The sequence below is a fragment of the Balaenoptera borealis genome (genome assembly GCF_965194805.1).
Source record: "Balaenoptera borealis genome assembly, chromosome: 1".
NCBI lineage: Eukaryota > Metazoa > Chordata > Mammalia > Artiodactyla > Balaenopteridae > Balaenoptera > Balaenoptera borealis.
Window position 1 is genome coordinate 176,247,828 of NC_138860.1, and position 20,822 is coordinate 176,268,649.

General features: G+C 42.3%; 1 protein-coding gene across 2 annotated transcripts in view; it reads left to right on the top strand.

Annotated features, from left to right (window-relative positions):
* The first annotated feature begins 3,658 nt into the window (after positions 1 to 3,658).
* The window catches only part of LUZP1 (leucine zipper protein 1), a 79,930-nt gene continuing 62,766 nt past the window's right edge, over positions 3,659 to 20,822 (top strand). The window contains exon 1 of one of the 2 annotated variants that reach the window (XM_082372619.1): positions 3,659 to 3,777. The gene's annotated coding sequence lies outside the window, so the exon portion shown is untranslated. The remainder of the gene's footprint in view (positions 3,778 to 20,822) is intronic. The other variant, XM_082372620.1, reaches the window with a different exon arrangement.

Sequence of the window (20,822 nt, forward strand, 5' to 3'; positions counted from 1 at the left end):
AGTGCAGGCAGTTTTAGGCACTGTAGCCACAAGATGCTCTCAGATTGTTACTCCTTGGGAGGTGGGGATGGGGCACAGGACAGGGAGCAAAAAAAGATTCTTCCTGTTTAAAGGTCTCTCCTACTGGCCTTGCTATGGTTCCTGGGAGTTCTGTTCAGAGTCTTGCCTCTGGCTATACCATTGAAAGTTCAAGTGCAGCTAAGGGCTGGGGAGGCGGGAGAAGATGAGAATTGTCTGGGCTGGGGCTTTCCCTGGAATGCCATGAAGAATGAGATGGAACCTGTAGAATTTTCCATGGCGTATGAACAGTTGGTTCAGATGCCCATTGCTGATACACCTTGTAGCTGTGTCTTCATCCTCTTTCTCCCTCTTAGCATTCAGTAGAGTCTTTTTTGAAAATTCCTGCTATACACACACACAAAGAAAAGCAAAACAAAAAGAAAGGAATAAAGGTGAAGGCATCGTATTTAGTTTCCTATATTCTCCATTTTGTAATGCATATATTAAGCATATAAGTTATAATTATGGGATCCTACTACTTCTGTAATTCTGCAACTTACTCTTACTCTTTTTTTAATTTAACAGTACCCAGTAGACACCTTTTCTTGCCTATTCATGAAAATCTATTCCATTCCTTTTACCAAATGAGCTTCTTATGGTTGGGACTATTACCTCCAGTCCAGAGGCCAGCACATGAGAGGCCTTACTGGGAGTCCATGTTGGAATAGTAACAGCAGCCACCATATCCTGGCATGAACTAGGTGCCAGGCTCTGAACTAAGCTCTTTCACATGTTATTTCATTTGATCCTCACAGCCCCTGAATGAAATAAGTACTATTGTTATTCACATTTTTCAGATGAGAAACTGAGGTGCAGAGACTTGAAAGCCCAAGGTCGCACAGCTGGTAAGTAATGGAGCTGAGATTTGAATCCTGATCTGTCCTGTGCCAAAGCTTTTGCTCTGAATGAATGAATAAGTGGCTGATCGGTTCATGGGTCCCAGAGAGAAGCTTCTGTCTTCAGAACCTCCCCTGTATGTCCTGGGTTCTCTCTTCCAAGTGTCTGCAATGCTTGGAATCAGCATATAGCAGGGACTCAGTAAAGGCCCTTTCTTTGCCTGCAGCAATCCTGTGGCCATGCCTTCCTTTCATGGGAAGTTGAATTTTTGAATCTCTTATTCTAGAAATAAGCTGCGATTTGTTAGGGGTTCTTGAGGACCAGCCCAGGCAATTCAGAACAGCCATTTGCCTGTCCCCCCTCGCAGGAAATTAATCAGAACCCCAAAGCCCTTTCCCTCTCCCCACAGGCCAGCACTCTGGAAACGCCCAGTGCCTTGCTGCAGTTCTGCTAGAAGACTGCGGAGTTGCCAAGGGCAGTTTAACACAGATCCATCTCTCTGTAAGGAAAACGAGAGGAGAGAGGCACAAGGGAGAACCGGGTCAGCTCTGCTGAAAAGGATGAGAACTCAAAGGCATCCCCAACCTGGAGGGGTGCTGAGTGACAGAGACACTCTGGGGTATCAGCTGTGACTCTGCAGAATCCACCTGGGGTCTAGAAACTGCAGTTTCTATTCCAATGGCAATGCTCTGCAGGGCCCCTTTCAGTGAGCCTCTTCCTCTCTCAGCACCTCAAAGTCTTCCACTATGAAATGATTAGGTGGATTATCACTAGGGATGCTATCTGGTGTTAGGAACTAGAAATAATATTGATGATAATAACAATAAGAAGAATGAAGGGCTTCCCTGGTGGCTCAGTGGTTAAGAATCCGCCTGCCAATGGAGGGGACATGGGTTCAAGCCCTGGTCCGGGAAGTTCCCACATGCCGCGGAGCAACTAAGCCTGTGCTCCACAACTACTGAGCCTGTGCTCTAGAGCCCGTGAGCCACAACTACTGAGCCCACATGCCACAACTACTGAAGCCCGCATGCCTAGAGTCTGTGCTCCGCAACAAGAGGAGCCACCGCAGTGAGAAGCCTGCGCACCGCAAGGAAGAGTAGCCCCCGCTCGCCACAACTAGAGAAAGCCTGCACCCAGCAATGAAGACCCAACGCAGCCAAAAATAAATAAATAAAAAAAATTAAAAAAAAAAGAATGAAAAGAAGAATGACAGCTACATCGTTTGTGGAAAACTGTGCCTGGTGCTTTCTACACAGTGTCTTATGTAATTTTAAACCGAACACCACAAGGACTGTATTAATATGCCCATTTTACAGATGAGGAGAATGAGGCTCAAAGAGAGCTAGTACAGGCCAGAACACGGGTATATAATCCCAGGGTTTTCTGGCATCAGAACCTGAGCTCCACAAACATGTGTGGGCTCTGACCTCAAGGAAGTGAGGAAGTGCTAAGAAACAAAGGGGAGGTCAGTTTGACACAAGTTAAAATGTGTTCATGCCCACATGAGAGTTAACACAATGCCATGGGTATTCAGAGCAGGGAGAGTCAGCTTCTGGCTGGGGGAAACTAGGAAGAGTTGTAAACTGAGAAGAGACAGCAAGGGAAGAGCATGAGCAATGCGCAGATGTGGGAAAGCAGTGGGTGTGCTAGGGGAAGTTTGGATAAACTTTGTGTGTGTGTGTGTGTGTGTGTGTAAAGGTAGGAAGAGATCACACCAGGCCAGGCATTTGGCCTTTATTCCATAGGCAATAAGGAGCTTACACAAGAGATGTCTCAAGAGACCAGCTATGCTGCTGCAGTCAAAGAGGAAGCAGCCCTCAGAGCATCTGTGTCCGGGCTTGTGAATGCAACCCTGTGTCAGTATGTGGGAGGGCATCTGAGGGGAGAGTGTCTAGAGCTGTGTTCTGTACCATGCTGGATCTGGGTCTTGGGCTCTCTTCAAAGGCCCCCCTCTCCCTTCTCTGGGCTCTAGGTACCTTGCACATAGTAGGTCCACAGAGTTATTGGCGGGCCCTTTGAGATCATCTGGTCATTGCCCCTTCCCATTTTAATAAATTTATTTATTTCATTTATTTATTTTTGGCTGCGTTGGGTCTTCGTTGCTGCGCGCGGGCTCTCTCCAATTGCGGTGAGCAGGGTCTACTCTTCACTGCGGTGGCTACTCTTGCTGCAGAGCACGGGCTCTAGACCGCAGGCTCAGCAGTTGTGGCGCACGGGCTTAGCTGCTCCGCGGCATGTGGGATCTTCCAGGACCAGGGATCGAACCCGTGTCCCCTGCATTGGCAGGCAGATTCCCAACCACTGTGCCACCAGGGAGGCCCGCCGCTTCCCATTTTAAAGAAGGCAAAAGGAGGGAACATAGATGGCAAAGGACTTATCTAGGATCACACATGGAATTAATAGCAGAGCTGGGGACTGGAACTCATGCCTCCTGAGTTCAAGCTGAGTTCCTTTTCCACACTTTGCTGAGTAATAGAAATAGTATTTTTTGAGAGATTACTCCATACTAGGCCTTGGGCTAAATACCTTTACATGGATTATCTCATTTAATCCCACAATCCCCTGAGAGTGCCTCTTTTGAAAGCAGGACGTCTTGTCTTCCATTTCGATTTTCCACCGCGCGTAGCACAGGACCTGGGCACCTAGCTAGATAGGCGATAAAAACTTGGAAAAGTCCAAGTCCCGGGAAGGGGGAGAAGACAAAGGGGGCGGGACCGTCTATCAGCTCCGCCCCCACAAAGACCCCGCCTCCCATGCCGCTGACGTCACATTCTGGCTCCGCCCCTCATTGTCAGTCTTGGGAGCCGGAGGAGGCGCCGGCCGCTGGGAGCCGAGCGCCGGAGCCCTTGGCGGGCGGGAGCGCGGGCCGTAGCCGCCGAGGTGAGGAGTCTGCGGGGAGGTGGCGGGAGCGCGGCGCGGGAGGCCGGGCGGGCGGGCGGAGAGAGGAGGGCGCCCGGAGGAGGCGGCCTGCCCCGCCAGGGGGTCGGGGCACCCAGGGGTGACCGGGCAGAACCGGAGGGCGCACCCCGGCGAGGGCTGGAGGGGTGTGGAGTTGAGGTGGGGGTAGAGTTTGAGCGGAATTTCGGAGAAGGAGCTCGGAAAGGGAGATCTTTGGAGAGAGACCTTGAGAATTCTTTTGGAGTTGGAGATTTTTCCTTTGAAGGGGGAGGGAAGGTTCTGAGAGACTTCTTGGTGGGAGCGAGAATCTGAGGAGAAATGTTTGGGGCCAAGAGCTGAGCGGAGGAGAGTTTTAGGGTCGAGTTTGGGAGTTGGGGGGTGGGGAGGCGCGCGGGGCCCGGTGGGGGCGGGGAGCGGTGCGGCCGGGCGGGGGGCCGGGACCGCCGGGGAGGGGGCTGCGCGGGGCCCGTGGGCACCCGGGGAGGAAGGAAGTGATCTTACAGGAAGAGCCCGGGAGCTCCCGAGGAGGAGGAGGAGGAGAGGTGGAGAAGGAGGAGGAGGAGGGAGGTTTGGGAGCGCTCAGGCTGGCGTGCGGGCCGGGCTGCGGGGCCCGGCGGCGAGGACGCGGGATGGGCGAGGAGGGGGTCCCGCCGCGGCCGCCGCAGCTGTCCGCCCGCAGCGCCAGCCCGCGTCCCGGCCGATGCTGGTCTCGCAGCCAGACCGCTGGGCCGGGAAGGAATTCGAGGCATTCGCTTTGTTTAAGTTGCCAGTAGACAGTCCTTAGGACTAATTAATGGTGGAATCTGCTGGGGGACGCGGACGAGCCGGGTCGGGGCCGCCCCCGCCCGCAGCCGCGGTGAACTTTCCGCAGCGCGAGCGGCCCGCCTCCCTGCGCGCCCCCACCCCTGCCCGGGCGGGGAAAGAGCCATGGCTTCCCGGAGCGCTGGAATGAAGTGCGGTTTCTGGGGCCGGTGGCCTCGGGCTGCGAGGGCTGCTGAGGGGAACCTGGCGTCCCGGAGCGACCGGGCTGGGGGTTCGGAACCCGCTGTAGAGCTCCCTGGGGTGCCTGCGGTTTCTGTTAATAACCTTGGAGGAGGCTTTGCGAGCCGAGAAAGACCATCTTGCTTTGGAGCATCTGTTTCTTCATCGCGTCAGCCCCTTTCCTAACACTGCAGAGCTTGTTGTGGCTTGTTTCGGAAATGCCGAGACCAGTGCTCACACTTGAGGGTGGGAGAGGGGAAGAGAATAGGCAGCCCCCACTTCAAAAAAAAAAAAAAAAAAAAAGAAAATCCCTGCAGTATGATCTCCAGAAAGCCCAAGAGACTGCCTGCAAATTCTCCGTCGCACCTTCACTGACTTGGATGACCTTGGGAAGGGAATTGTGCTTCTAGTGTTTAATCTGTCCATTAAGGAGAAAATACTATCTGGACCTGCCTGCCTTTTGCGGGTATTTTGAGAGGTGGGGTTTGTTCAGGGCGTTTTACGGACTGCTGCAGTTCTGGCCTAAGGAGTTGGACTGGTGTCAGAGGCGGGGGAATTCAGATCACCTATTAAGATTTTACTACCTAAGATTAGGGAGGGAGGTGTTTGGATTTTAGGGGGACGTTTCCATTCGGAGAATCTATACGGTGTGTTCCAGACGGCTTTCTGTTACTTTGCGTGCAGCTTTGGCGGCATTCATGTGGTTAAATTGAATAACTCCCATAGAAAAAAATTCTTTTCTTGTTAGAAATAATTATTTTGCTCAGAATTCCCCTTGGGGCAGATGAAGGTTTTGCTCAATTTACTCAGAAGAATTTTCCAGGTTTCTAAAATTAAATCACTTCTAAACATAGTAACTGAAGTTTGAAAAACTGGAAACGGTGGGATGGGAAGGGAGTTGATCTAGAGTATGAACAAGGAGCAAATACAGGTTCATTGTTGTCCTGTGATTACTAATAGGGATTGTGAATTAGCCTTGATTAATAGATATTTTCTTACTCTTAAATATTTAAGACCAAGAAAGGGAACTAATATTGTTGAGTTGCCTACTCTGTGCCCAGTAATTGTGCTACATGGTATAGTTCTCATGTAGTCTTCACAACAATGTTGTGAGGTGGTGGTTGGCATCCCTGTTTCACAGATGAGCAAACTGAGGGTGACTTTCCTAAGTGTATGCATACAACTAGTAAGAAGTGGAGCTGGAATTCAAACCCAAGTCTGTTTCTAAGGTCCACTCTGCATATTGGGTTGGGAGCCAGGAGGCCTAGTTTCCAGGCCTTTGACTCAGCCACTGGGTCACTATGGATGCTAAAATGAGTCAATTAAGTCTGTTCCCCAATAATATTACCTTTTCTTCCAGCAATGTTATCAGTAAGCTTTTGAGATATTCTAATTTTTTTGATAGAAAGACAAACATATAAGGCTGTGGTAGAGGTATGTTCTATATGCTTAGGTGCTTAATTTTTTTCTTATGATGGAAGCATTTGTATTACAATAAAGAGCATAGATTTCATTTATGTAATGGAAGATGATGGATAGCTAATGGTCCTTCTGCTGTAGAGGGCATCATTAAGGAGACATTCATAATCAGAAATGGAACCATTTTTCATGGAACATGGCTTTTTGGGACAGTGTTAGTTTATGAGTAGAGCACACACATTTAATACAGGTAGGACCCAAGTAGTCAAGCTGAAAGATTTGGTATAAACTTTGATGCGCATAATAGATGCTCAGTAAATATTGCTGGATGAATGAATGCATTCATTCTCTTTAAAAAAATCAGCTTTATTGAGGTATAATTTACATACGATAAGATTCACCAACCTGAAGTGTACAGTTTAATGAGTTTTGACAAATGCATACAGTTGTGTGATCACCACAACTGCCCTCATTTGTTTAAACTGTGTGTTATCTCTTAGGTGTTGGTTAGCAGAGTGATCGTTGGGAATGTTGTGAAGTTTTCTATGTTCGGAATCAATACTGGTGAGATCAGAGTGAATACTAGAGAGTCAGTGTGCCAACTTTGTAGGAAACAGGGAAACCTTAGGTATCTAATGGTGAGGTGCATGAGAAGAGTAAGAGAGGTAGAGATGAGGACACTTGTCAGATCAGCAGAAAGATAAATTCGTGAGGAACCGGGTTTTCATTACTTTTTAGGATAGGGGATACACTGTGGGGAAAATAAAAATTACCCGAAGATTTATTAACAACTTGAATTTCTATTTTTGTTTCTTTTTTGAAATAGTAGCTCTTGAAATATAAAACTTAACATCTTTGGCTATACTTAAGTGCTTTACACAATATGGTTGTTCAAATAATTCTTTAGGGTGGGGATGCTATAAAATGATTAAAGGCTTGCCCTTCCACCTATGACAGAATATCCTTAGTGTTAATCTCTAACTTGTTTTAGCTAATATTCCACAAAGGGAATACATTAGGTAGGAATTGTGTCTTGCTGGGAAAACAGAGATTATTTTTTCCTTCTCATAATTTCTGAAGTCACTGAACCTGTCCCAATCTGCTTCAGCTCAAGTCCCTGTCTTAGAAAATGCTTGAAATTGCTGTATCTGACCTGCTAGAAGAAGCCCCAGTTTTATCTTTGACTCCTCATTTTTCTTTTTTTTGGCCGTGCCATGTGGCATGCAGGATCTTAGTTCCCCGATCAGGGACCAAAACCTGTGCCCCCTGCAATAGAAGCTCAGAGTCTTAACCACTGCACTGCCAGGGAAGTCCCTTTCTCGTTTTTCTTTATTCATTCTATATCTATATGTTGACTCTTACATAATCCTCTTGTCCCACCTATGAATCTTGAGAACGGAAACCCATCAACCATCGGCCCTCCATATACCATTAGGAAATGATAATTAAATTAAAATACCAGTCTACCAATTCAACATTTTGGGTGGTGATAGAGAGAAAATAACAGCTATGAGGTAGTCATTATCTTCTTTATACATGAGGGAGCTGGGCTCAGAGCAGTTACTGTCGGAGCTGTGAGGGTCAGACCATTGGTTTCAGCTCAGATGTGATTGATGCTCAAGCTTAGGATCTTTCTGTTTCATTACACTGTTGTATTGGAGTTAGGGTGTCAAGGGAAGAGCTTGAAAATACCATATTAAAATATAAGCTAAAAGATAATGAGCATGGCTCACCTTAAATACCATATTAAAATATAAGCTAAAAGATAACGAGCATGGCTCACCTTTTTAGGCATTGCTGTTTTCATCTATTCCTTTTTTAATTTCTAGAGATACCTTCTCACATTCAAAGGAATTTATAGCTCATCCTTTATTGTATAACTCCCTTTCTAGACCCAGCATTTATTCTTTATAAACATGGTACTTTGTATTCACTGGCTGCTTGACTTATTTTATGAAAAAGCTCCTCCTGTTTTATATGGATCTGAAAGCTTCCACCAGGTTAATATGTGAATCAGGTCCTTCCATATTTGCATGTGCTCCTCTGTTCCCATTTTATCTGGACAGAGTAATATTTTTAAACCATATGTTACTAAAAACTTGCAAAAAATTTAAAAAATTTTTACAACTTTTAATTGAAGTATATAATATTTATATGTAGAAAAGTACACATAAGTGTACAACTTGATGACTTTTTTCACAAACTGAATATACTCATGTAACCAGCACCCAGATCAAGAAACAGCATTGCCAGGACCTAGAAGCCCCTGTTGAGTTCCCTTCGGGTTCTTGCTGCCTTTCCACCCACCCAGGGTAATCACCATCCTGACTTCTAACAGCATAGATCAGTTTTTGTACTTTTGTAAAAATGTTTGTAAAACATTTTTACAAAAGTACAAAACATTGTAAAAACAATGTTTTTACAAACAGTTTTTGTACTTTTGTAAAAATGGAATCATGCAGCATATACTCTTGGGTCTGGCTTCTTTTATTCAACAGTATGTGAGTATGCAGAAACTTTTAATGGTTTTCTTTGGGGCTTGGAATAAAATTCAAACTCTATCTTGGCCTGTAATGCCTTGTATAACCTGGCCCCTATGTACCAACGTCATCTTATGTTAGTTTCACGGTCCATTATGCTTCAGTCACCCTAGCTGCTTATTTATTTTTAAACACAAGTTCTTTCCTACCTCAGGGCCTTTGTACATGTGGCTCTCTCTTTCTTGAATACTCTCTCCCCTGCTCTTTGGCTTCCTCCTTCAAGCTTCAGCTTATGATGCAGAGATACTTTCCCTCATCACTTTTCTTTTTAAAAAAATAGATTTATTTATTTATTTTTGGCCGCGTTGGGTCTTCGTTGCTGAGCGTGGGCTTTCTCTGGTTGCTACTCTTTGTTGTGGCACGTGGGCTTCTCATTGCGGTGGCTTCTCTTGTTGTGGAGCACGGGCTCTAGGTGCTCAGGCTTCAGTAGTTGCGGCACGCGGGCTCAGTAGTTGTGGCTCACAGGCTCTAGAGCTCAGGCTCAGTAGTTGTGGCTTACGGGCTTAGTTGCTCTAGTGGCATGTGGAATCTTCCCAGACCAGGGATCGAACCCGTGTCCCCTGCATTGGCAGGTGGATTCTTAACCACTGCGCCACCAGGGAAGTCCCTTTCCCTCATAATTTTATCTTGCTAATCCTTTCCTGTTATTCCCTATTACTGGCATCTGTTGCCTCCCTTTATAACACCTATTACAATTATAATGATGTATCTGCTTGCCTGATTATTATCTGTCTTCGCAACTAGACTTCATGGGAACAGGAAACTCATCTGCTTTGTTCACCAGTGTATACCTAGTACCTAACACAGTGAGTGACATGTAGTAGGTATTTAATAAATATTTAATGACCACATTCCCAATTCAGCACCTTTATTTCCATTATCTTCTGTCCTTTTCTTCTCTTATGCTGTTTAATTATTTCATTTTTTCCATCCTTTTAAGACTCAGCTCAATTCCCCATCTTTGAAGTCTGTCCTGACTTTGCAATAGTAAGTCTCTCTTCTCTAAAATTTTGTGACATTTATTGCCGATACGCCTCATGTTCTTGGTTAAGTCACACTAGCATGTATCTTATGTCCTTAGTTGGGTCAGAAGCTTCTCACTTTCTCAAAAATCTTGCGGCTTGTTACGCTAGTACCCCTCATGTTCTTGATTAACTTTATTAGCTTGTATCTTAATTACCTAATTTTATCAGAAGCGTTTTGATTAGAAGCTAAGTTTGTCTTAGCTGGTACCCCCCTCAGTTCCTTTCACTGAACTTTGCACATAGTAGGCCCTCGGTACAGTTTTAGATGATTGATCATAACGATGCTTATGTATAAGTAATAATTTAATTTCTCAGGCTTATTAACATTTTAATTAGAATTCTGCTTAGTGTTTTCTCTAATCAAAAGGCTGAGAGTGCCCCAACTGCTTTAGGTGCTTAGGGTGTGAAAGTACAGGAGTCTAGTCCTGCTGCAGATACCTCTCTGGAATCTGTCACTGGAAAAGAACTATGCACAGTTTCTTCTTGGAATGATGCTTAATCAAATGTTTGTCTAATGCTCTCAGATTGGAGCTATTAACTGAAATGAGATACTAGGTACTACCTCATTTGAATTACTCTGTTGAGTAACATTTTATTTTGATATCAACAATGAAAAATTTAAGCCAGTTAAATCTGCTTCAAGCTACCTTCTCTGACTTGCCAATAAGCTCTCTCAGTAGTTATTTTTTCTCTTTGATTAATGGTAGAAGAATGTATGTACTAATTTCTTATGTACTTTGAGCCAATTTAAGTGCAAATTTGAATTAGTAGTAACTGGGATGGTTTAACTTAATATACGTGTAACACAATTGAGTGATAAATGTAAACCTATTTTTTAAGAGATGCCTACTGTGTATTTTTTTTTTTTTTTTAATAGCTACTTTATTTATTTATTTATTTATTTATTTTTGGCTGTGTTGGGTCTTCGGTTCGTGCGAGGGCTTTCTCTAGTTGCGGCAAGTGGGGACCACTCTTCATCGCGGTGCGGGGACCGCTCTTCATCGCGGTGCGCGGGCCTTTCACTATCGCGGCCCCTCCCGTTGCGGGGCACAGGCTCCAGACGCGCATGCTCAGTAGTTGTGGCTCATGGGCCCAGCTGCTCCGTGGCATGTGGGATCTTCCCAGACCAGGGCTCGAACCCGTGTGCCCTGCATTGGCAGGCAGATTCTCAACCACTGCGCCACCAGGGAAGCCCCCTACTGTGTATTTTAAGTTTCTTTGTTTTTTGGCCATGTGGATTATGGGATCTTAGTTCCCTGACCAGGGATCACACCCGCATCCCCTGCATTGGAAGGTGGATTCTTTACCACTGGACCACCGGGGAAGTTCCATGACTGCTTTTTAAAAACAAATATTAGAAGTTTACAAAATGAGTAGTTATATATTTATTTTAGTGAGATTTCCAAACTGAAATATTTGGTATACTTCTTTTGAACTTGTCTGTAGAGCGTATTTCATGTTCTTAATGCTGATAAGTGTTCATTTGGGGGGAGTTATATTTAACTTTTGGAGATAAGTCTGGTGAATGAAGTGAGTAATCAACATTGTTTTTGGTCATAAATGAGATGTAATTCTAAAAGGTGGAGACTAGGATTTTTTTTGTGTATGAGGCTTGTCTTTGAGACTCTTACAAATGGAGTTTCAAAAAGGTTTTGAGCCTTGGTGGCATTGTTGAAAACGAGTCTTGCTTCCCAAGATGGCTTGAATAACAGCACTCATTTTGAACCTCTATAAATAAAAATAATTGCTTGACTATAACTTGTTTAACTTGTATTATGATTGAACTGAAATTCTCTCTAATAAAGCATTATCTTGTATTAATATCAACATGGTTTTATTTGTAGCCTTTTAAAAATTAGTCCTTTTTTTGTCTAAAAAAGATGTTTTTAAAAAGGGGGAGAGGGGCTTCCCTGGTGGCGCAGTGGTTGGGAATCTGCCTGCCAATGCAGGGGACACGGGTTCGGGCCCTGGTCTGGGAAGATCCCACATGCCGCGGAGCGGCTGGGCCCGTGAGCCACAATTACTGAGCCTGCGCGTCTGCAGCCTGTGCTCCGCAACAAGAGAGGCCGCGATAGTGAGGGGCCTGCGCACCGCGATGAAGAGTGGCCCCCACTTGCCACAACTAGAGAAAGCCTTCGCACAGAAACGAAGACCCAACACAGCCATAAATTTAAAAAAAAATAAAATAAAAAAAAAATAATAAAAAAAAAAAGGGGGGGGGAGAAAGGAACATTTTTAGTTTGCTGAGAGGCACATCTGTATGGGAACAGATTTGAAGTTAATTACAGTTAAAAGGTATTTTCCTTTCCCACTTACCAAGACATTATTTGTATAGGTTTTCTGCAGAGGCTAAAGAGTTTAGATAGAAAAATGACAGTATTTTCCTGTTTCTAAGTGTAAAACTCTGCTTTTATCCAGTTTCAAGCATTTAACTGGAAAAGTTAAATGCCGAACAAGATAATAGAAGTAATTTTTTGGCTCTTTAAATCCTGAAACAGCTTTATCATAAATGTGCTGTCTTTCTAATTACCTGGGGTAATTTATCTGGTTTAGGCCATCTGAGTGATTTATATCTAATATCAGTGAATAAACAGCTCATTTAAGTCTTATATCAGTACTTGAAACTTTTTCTAAGGATTCTTTCTTATTGAGGACTAATAATAAAACCTAACATTTATTGACTGTGTGCCAGCCACAGTGCTTTTCATGTCTTTATTTAATCTTTCTCTTAACCTTTTGGGGTAGATACTGTTAATTATCCCCATTTAACAGATGAAAAATCCTTAAGATATGAGTTCAGTTTGCCCACAGTCAACACAATTGGTGGATGCCAAGCTAGGATTTGACTCTGAGCTTGTTCTTGAAAATTACATTGCTCAAACCAGAACACAAAATGATTTTATGAACTGTGTGCATTTAAGGTCATTATTCCTTGAGTAAATGAAGTCAACGTTGGCTTATGTTTCTTAGGATAGAAAGAATACCATTTTTAGGTCATGATAAACTTGAAGATATAGTAAATGTCTTTAAAATGGAATACTGTTACAGAATACACAGAAGCTGGTTGAGCATAGACGATATTACAAATGTAGTTACGCTGTTTGTGTAACAAAGTAATGGTCCCTGGTAGGTTTATATCAGGAATACCAGTTTTAATGCTTTTTGCCACAGCTGTACTGGAGTGCAATATGAGATAGTCTTAATATAATTTGATAAAATTATATACTTCCCAACATAAGCTAAATTTTTTTTCGGTAGGAACCTTGAGGACTGGTGATTATGTTAGACTTTTGTTTTAAGACTAGATCCCAAGACAGTTTGAAAGAGACTATCAGGATCTTAAAGTAGTATGATGGAAAACTAGGTGGGTGGGTAGTGAGGCAGTTAATGGAACAGGGAGAAATAATAAGGTAACTGAGGTATAAAATTTCAGATCATAAAGAGAGGCAAGAGGAGTGGGATTTGAGCAGAAATATTAGAAGGTAGTGGTTGTTCACTAAATAGGTACAATCCACAGAGATGCAGAGAATCTTTAGGGAAGAGGAGTGGAGAGGAGGCAAACACAGGTTTTAGTTACATTTTTGGTCAGTTTCACATCAAATGTAAAAGCCAGGAATTTTGGGACTTCCCTGGTGGCCTAGTGGTTAAGAATCCGCCTGCTAATGTAAGGGACACAGGTTTGATCCCTGGTCGGGGAAGATCCCACATGCCGCGGGGCGACTAAGCCCATGCACCACAACTACTGAGCCTGCACGCGACAACTACTGAGCCCATGTGCCAAAACTACTGAAGCCCGCGTGCCCTAGAGCCTGTGTGCCGCAACTACTGAGCCCAGGCGCCTAGAGCCCTTGCTCCACAACAAGAGAAGCCACTGCAATGAGAGAACCCTGCGCACCACAATGAAGAGTAGCCCCTACTTGCTGCAACTAGAGAAAGCCTGCACGCAGCAACAAAGACCCAATGCAGCCAAAAATAAATAAAATTAAAAAAACCCTGTAGGGCTTCCCCAGTGGCGCAGTGGTTAAGAATCCTCCTGCCAATGCAGGGGACACGGGTTCAATCCCTGGTCTGGGGAGATCCCACATGCCGCGGAGCAACTAAGCCTGTGTGTGCCACAACTGCTGAGCCTGCTCTGTAGAGCCCGTGAGCCACAACTACTGAAGCCTGCGCACCTAGAGCCCGTGCTCCGCAACAAGAGAAGCCACCACAATAAGAAGCCTGCACTGCAATGAAGAGTAGCCCCCGCTCGCTGCAGCTAGAGAAAGCCCGAGCGTAGAAATGAAGACCCAATGCAGCCAAAAATAAATAAATAAAACAAATAAATTTATATTAAAAAAAAACCCTCTAAAAAAAAAAAAAGCAGGAACTTTGTTAATTTTATTCAGTTTACAGTACTTGTTATATATTTGATCCAGGCCTAATTAATGTGGAGAAAAGAAAAAGGCAAAAGAAGTGCAGTATATAGCCCTTGTTCTTAAGGAATTTAAAATTCTCATTGGGGAGACAGTACCTAGTTTTTAAAATAGTTCCGTAACAGTCTTGGGCCATATATAAATGCCAAAATGGGGGATGTAGACTTGTGGTTCCAGAGCTTGGGTTTCATAAAACCAGTCATATTTAAAAAGAGATTTTTGTTTTCCAAGTAAGGACATGAAAACGAAAAGCAGTCTTTTCATCTAATACCACCATTTTGTAAAAGATGTAACATTTATTTTTATTTTTTTTTAATTGGGGTATATTTGTTTCACAATGTTGTGTTAGTTTCTACTGTACAGAAGAGTGGAGTTCCCTGTGCTATACAGCAGGTTCTCAAGAGTTATCTATTTTATACATATTAATTAGTGTATATATGTCAATCCTAATCTCCTAGTTCATCCCACCCCCCCTTTCCCCCCTTGGTGTCCATACATTTGTTCTCTACGTCTTTGTCTCTATTTCTGCCTTGCAACAGGTTCGTCTGTACCATTTTCCTAGATTCCACATATATGTGTTAATATACGATACTTGTTTTTCTCTTTCTGACTTACTTCGCTCTGTATGACAGTCTCTAGGTCCATCCATGTCTCTACAAATGACCCAGTTTCGTTCCTTTTTATGGCTGAGTAATATTCTGTTGTTTATACGTACCACGTCTTCTTTATCCATTCGTCTGTTGATGGACACTTAGGTTGCTTCCATGACCTGGCTATTGTAAATAGTGCTGCAATGAACATTGGGGTGCATGTGTCTTTTTGAATTATGGTTTTCTCAGGGTATATGCCCAGCAGTGGGATTGCTGGGTCATATGGTAATTCTATTTTTAGTTTTTTAAGGAACCTCCATACTGTTCTCCATAGTGGCTCTATCAATTTACATTCCCACCAACAGTGCAAGAGGGTTAAAGATGGAACATTTTAAAACAGAGAAATGAAAGGGCATCATCTCAGATGGAAGGAGTTTTTTATACTGAATAATTCAGCCTTATGAAAAGTTTACTTAAGTTTTTGTGTGTGTGTGTGAAAATGCCATTGAATCTATGGTATAATGGTGACTGCTCTAGGAGGTCTGTTGTTATGCTGCTAATTTATGTCAAAATGACAGATCATAGTTTACTGAGATTAGTCTGGGCTGAAGTGATCTGTGAGGGCTTCATGGAGGCAGTTAGACTAGAGTTTACAGTGATGGATGGTTAGGATTTGAATGGGTGGAAAGGAAGGGGATAGTTTTCCAGACCTGGGCAGAGCAAGAGAAAAGACACTGAGATTGGAGCAAACTTGTATTATTGATTGGACCTGAGAATACTTGTCTGATCCTATAATAGAGTTTAGATTATGGACTAGGAGGAGATAAGATTAGTGAGGTAATGCTCGGTCAGATTATGAACAGTCTTGAAAGTTATACGGAGGAATTTGGACTTGATCTTGCCAACATTTGGCAATCATTGAAGGATTATAAATAGGGACATGACTTGATAAACTTGGAATTGTAGAGTGATTAATCAGGAGATATTATGTAGGTTATTAGAAAGGAGGCCAGTTAACAATTGTTGTAGAGGGGGGCTTCCTTGGTGGCACAGTGGTTAAGAATCTGCCTGCCAATGCAGTGGACATGAGTTTGAGCCCTGGTCCGGGAAGATCTCATATGTCGCGGAGCAGCTAAGCCCGTGCGCCACAACTACAGAGCCTGTGCTCTAGAGCCCGTGAGCCACAATGACTGGGCCCGCGTGCTGCAGCTACTGAAGCCTGCGCGCCTAGAGCCTGTGCTCTGCAACAAGAGAAGCCACCGCAATGAGAAGCCTGCGCAACACAACGAAGCATAGCACCCGCTCGCTGCAACTAGAGAAAGCCCACGTGTAGCAATGAAAGACGCAATGCAGCCAAAAAAAAAAAAAAAAAAAGAATAGTAGAAATTCAGGTGTGAACACTATTGAGACCTGAATTTAGGGAGTAAAAAAAAAAAAAAGAGGGATATGTTGGAGAGAAGATTTGAATAAGGAAGAGATAGGATTTAATAATGACGTAGAGAAAGAAAGAAATGATAACTCTAAGATTATAGGATTGGTAAAACTGAGGAGCATTTGTGATATTAGTTAACTGAAGTTGGGAAAAGGAGAAAGACATAGCCTTTTGCCTTGAATTCTCTGCTAACTACTTTACATCCATGTGTTTTTACAATTCCATTTATTTGAGATATGTTGAGAGTCTCTAATATTGCCCTGGGATTTAATTGGAAGTTAAAAGATTTCCTCTATTTTGGAAGTAGTGCTTATTTGGAAAAAAAAAAGTATGTTTCAAACCACTAAGTTCTTAGTTATGGAAATTATACCCCAATAAAAAACATCATCATTAGTTAGATTATCAAGTGCAACAGAATTTTTGGAATGCTTTTTTTACTTCAGGATTTTTTAAAACAGAATTTGTCCTAGATAAATTAACAGCAGTGTAGCAATAAACTGGTTCACCTTGGATGGCTTAGTTTGTAATGATATTAGGTAAAATAGTCTTCCAATTTCTGTTATTGCAGCATGTTTTAGTAGAATATATTACCTGCCATTTCTTTAGCATCTGCTCTGTATCAGATACCTGATGTCTGTTAACTCTTTAATCTTTACAACTACCTCATTAAATAGGTACTATTATTCCTACTTTATAGATGAGGAAACTGAAGCTCATAGGGGCTTAAGAAATATCCCTGGGGGACTGGTAGCGTTAGGACTCTAGATTACCGTGACACAAAACCTGTGTTCTTTATACTACTCTGTTTTTGGGTTAGACCTTGTAAGAATAGGAATGAAGTGTGGGTCAGTTGAGATAATTGATTAGGCAGTAATTCAAATCAGTGAAGTGCTACCCAAATTTAACTGGTGTTATCTATCCTTTTCCATCCTGTCTGTGTAGGTGGGGGTGGGGTGGAGTCAGCTTAAAAGACCAAATAGGATCTGTAGCCCTAGTTCTAGTCAATTACATTCACTTATGTTTTGGATAATGTCTCTCTTATCCTTTTGTAGAGCTCTCAACAAATCCTTATTAAAAACAAATGTTTGATTCAGAAAACAAAAAAAATCCCCAATTTTGACACAGTTCAGCAAATTGCTAATCTTGGCAAATGAAATTAAAGGAAGTTTCAGAGTCCAGCTTCTGGGAAAGTGGGACTGAAGATCATTCTACTTGAAACTGTAGTTAGTACTGGAGACTCACTGTCAGTGATACTTAGCAATTTTTTGGACTGTTCCTCTCTCTTCATTCCTCTATCATCTGCAGCCATAAAATTCTTTAGCTTACTCTTCATGTTTGCCATTGATAATTACTTCAAAGTTCTATTTTTACTATCTCCTCAACATTATAAATCTAAGCCCCATCCCTTTCCGCCTCATTCATGATCCTTTACCAGCTGCTTCTACTGGGTCTGATAGAACCTGTGCACAAATGTGAGTCAAGTCCTAGGTTTTTAATCTTTTCTCCCAATATTTCCTCCATCTCTTAACCTATAACTGAAAACAACTCTTCTCTCTAATGAATACTGTTATTCCTGTTTTTGCTGGTTGAATACTCTTAAACTCCTTGGGCAGCGGGAATCAATCAGTGTACGTTTTTCTGATTCTTCACTGTCGCTTGCAGACCACTGTTTTGCTGTTTTTGTGTGGCTTTTGATTTTTCAAAGCCCCTACCATCTGCTCTCTCCATTTCCATTGCATTTGTCTGGTGACTTTTAGGATCTACATGGATCACTATTCCTCTCCATCCCATTCCCTAGTATCCCCTTTGTTTAGTACCTCCCTCTTACCAGTTATTATCTTTCTCTTGTATTTTTAGCTTCACTCTTTATTGAGTCTTTCCTTTCAGATTATAAATACACTGAGGTCTTTTCCATCCTAAAACAAAGAAATAAAATCCCTCTGCCTTTCTATATCTCAGAGTTATTTCTATTTTTTTTTCTTTCACTCTGAAACATCTTTAAAAAAGGGCATTTTGTATGCAGCCTTTTCTTTTATGCTCACTTGTTCACGCTTTAATACCTTTCCTGTCTTGTTTCTGTCCCTAACACTTTACTGTAAAGGCCCTTTCAGAAGATCCATTGTCCTTATATTCAGGCATTTTCATAGCCTTAATCTCTTAATCCCTAATCTCTCTGCAATGTTTAAGCTATTGATCATCTTCCTCCTTGAAGCTCTGTTCTTTGATTAGGGGTTAAAAATGTGTGTGTTTGGCTCCATCTAGCCTAGTAAGGCCATTTTGCCTGGAACTTGGCTTGTTGTTGGACTCTGGTGTTCATCTTGTAGCCTGTACTGACTAGCAGAGAAGGGGTGGAGCAGATTGGCCCTGTGCATTTTATAGGGCTCTGTACCCCTGTGGACTTATAAGAAATAATTGATTTGACTTGCAAGTCTTCCTTTTCTTTCTCTTTCTCTCTCCCTGATCCTTCTGTGGCTTGTGTGTAAAATGGATTCTAGTCTTGACTCTGGTTAAATACTTATAACACCTAAAAACAAACATGTCCTTTTTAGAGCAGACTTGTGGAAAGAGTGATATGAATTGAGTTCTTTGGTAAACTCATGTGAGATTTGAAATGCTCCAAAAAATTTGGGAAAGTTTAATGAATATCAATTAGTGACCTTAATGAGAAAAATTTTATGTCTTCTCTCTTCTTTCAGTATGATTTGCATGGAAAGTTATTTCTGAAAAAACAGATCGGCTTCTATCACAGCAAAAATAACTAGACTGAGAATCTCAATATAATAGAATTTCTAAGCCCTACTTACCTTCAGGAGTATTTGTTATAATAACGCTGCGCTGTGACAGTTGCCAGGAGTTTATTAGGATTTTGACCTGAGTTTGCCAAGACAGTTTCAGAAAGTTGCAGAGATAGCTGGGAAGGCATAGCGTGAGCAAATGTGGGTTAGCCTAATACAAATGCAGTAGAGCAAATTTTTGAAATGACATGATTTTTTGAGAAGGAAACAGTACTGAGTAATGCCACTTTTTTTGTTGTAACACAGTCTTGTGCTGTGTTAAACGAACATTGAAGCCTTGCATCCTGAATTTTTTTTTAATCCTTAGAGGTTTTGAGTCATTCTCTGTCCTCTGATATTTGTCACATTGCCCTGTCAGGAAATGGAATTATTCAGCCTAGAGAGATGATAAAGAGCTTTGGACTGGGTCTGGAGGTTCTGGTTGAGTCTTTGTCATTACCTAGCTATACAAACTTGAGCAAATTACTTTACAGTTTGGACTTCAGATTTGTCAAATGAGAAGGTGGAGTAATTAATTTCTAAGAAGACACTACCATTTTAATTTGAGGGGTTTTGCAATGTGTCATTTGACATGTAAGAAATACAATGTAGCTTGTATTCTTTGTGGTAGGTATTGTCACTGTTTTACACATGAGGACACTGAGGCACAGTTAAGTAACTTGTCTGTGCTCCTATTAAAAGTGACGTATTGTCTGTGACTCCAGCTCTTCTGTCCCACATAAGTGTATCTGTTACATGTTAATCTCAGAATGCGTACAAATGATGGCATATGGTGGTGGGAACAAAGTAGAATTCAAATATTTGTTGAATGTTTGACTAGGTTATTTATTGTGTTGTTTCCTTAAGCCATGTGCTATTAATATCCTAACATAATTTTCATTACACATTACATTAGTATAGAAATACATACTCACAATTATTAACCAATATGCCTGGGTTTGAATTTCAGCTCTACCATGTGATATTTGTGTAAACTTGGAAAGAAACTCTATCTCTTTGTGCCTCAGTTTACTCATCTGAAAAATGAGGTTAATTGTATCTGCCTCATGGCGTTGTGAGAAATAAAGGAGTTCACACGAAGGATTTAGACTGACACGAAGTAAACATATAATCAGTGCTAGCTATTGTTATTATATTACGCTTTTAACTTTTCCAAGTACTTTAAATAACATTTCCTTCAAGTAACATTCCTATGAGGAAGGTAAGGTCTAGAGTTAGCGTATTTAGTCCCATTTTACCAAGAAGAAATCCATGAAGAAACTTGTGTAAGGATACCAGAACAAAATTAAATGGAATAAAATTTAAAAGATTATCTAACCCCAATCTGAAAGAGAAAAAAAATGGTTTGGGATGAGTGTCATAAGAGTCACCTCTCTTACAGAAGGAGGACAAACCTGAGGTGTTTGGAATGAGAAGGAAAATCATACCCAGCTACTCTTTTCTTCTGGTCCCTGATTCTCTTCCTGCTGTTAGAAGGGAGCTGGGGAGGATGTTGCTGCGTCATTCCTGTGTCCTAGTCTAGCCACCTAGCGAGCTGAGAGCATTTGAAGGGTATCGGGTTTGCTGTGAACTGAGAAAAGAGCTTACCCTTTCTATGTTGGAAAACAAGGTAAAATGAGTGGGAGACGTGAGTTACCAGTGTGAGCTGTTGCTGTCATGTGAGTAGTTTTCATGGATTTAACTCTTGAACTGCTTCAGCTTAATACCACATCCCACTCTTTTGTCCTGTGTCAGTTTCCTGCACTTGTTTAGATCTAAGTGCTTCTCTGTGTGTGTGTGTGTGTGTGTGTGTGTGTGTTTTCTTTCCTTGCACAGCTTGTTATCTCTTAGCTG